This window comes from Zingiber officinale, chromosome 5B, assembly GCF_018446385.1.
Source record: "Zingiber officinale cultivar Zhangliang chromosome 5B, Zo_v1.1, whole genome shotgun sequence".
NCBI lineage: Eukaryota > Viridiplantae > Streptophyta > Magnoliopsida > Zingiberales > Zingiberaceae > Zingiber > Zingiber officinale.
The window spans coordinates 127,674,881-127,676,098 of NC_055995.1; positions in this window are offsets into that span (position 1 = coordinate 127,674,881).

A 1,218-nucleotide genomic window follows, 5' to 3' on the forward strand; every position below is an offset into this window, starting at 1 on the left:
CCAAGATGCTGCATCTTTATCTTGGGGCGCTTCATCATATATCCAGGGATCAGGTTCATGTTCACCAGAGATCAAGTCCAAAGACTCTCCTAAAACATGAATCTTTCAGGTTGCCTAACAACCCTCCCACTACGATGAGGTACTATCTGTAATTGTGCATCATTTGTGACACGTGTTGCAGTTTCTTGTGATATTTCATCTTGTACAATTGGTACTAGATTAGACGTGTCCTTTTTTCCTTAAGAACAAATTTACTTATGGGCTTGTGGTTTATTACAGAGTCCTCTTCTAAAAATCGGGCATTGGTGCTAGCAATGACCTTCTGATTTTTAGGACTATAAACCTCCTTTCGTTTCTCTAGGATAACTCATAAACAAGTGAACTCTTGTTCTTAATTCCAACTTATCGGTGTCTCCCTTCAGCACATGTGCTGGACTACCCCAAATCTGAATATTCTTTAGACTAGGCTTACGCCCATTCTACAATTCTATGGGAGTAGAGGGTTCTGATTTAGATGGTACTATGTTCACTTCCGTTTCCAGAGTATATCCTCAAAATGATTTTGGTAATTCTGAACAACATTGATCTAACAATTTCCATAAGAATCCTATTCCTTCGTTCTACTACACCATTCTGTTGGGGTGTACCAGGTACAGTCAGTTGGGATTGAATCCCGACTTCTGATAAGTGACTCCTGAACTTTCCTAAGAGGTACTAGCCACTACGATCTTACTGTAGTGTCTTGGTACTGTTACCTTGACGTTTCTCCACATCAGCTTTGTACTCTTTGAACTTATCAAAGCACTTAGACTTGTGGCGCATCAAGTAAATGTACCCGTATCTCGAATAGTCATCTATAAAAGAGACGAAATATTCGAAACCACCTCTTGCCTGGATAGTCAAAGGTCCACACAAATCAAAATGAACCAATTCCAACACATCTTTGTCTCCTTACCCCTTAGACTTAAAATGCTTCTTGGTCATTTTTCCTTCCAAGTAAGACTCGCAGGTTGGAAAGTTTTCCACCACTAATGAACCCAAAAGTGCATCGACTATTATCCTTTGAATCCTACTTAAGTTAATATGACCTACCTTAGATGCCAAAGATATGATTGGTTCATTTTTGAAGGTTGCTTTCTCTTATTAGAGTTAGAAGATGTGTTATTAATTTTCATTTGTTGCATCGTGGAATTTATTGGATTTATATAAATTGTCATC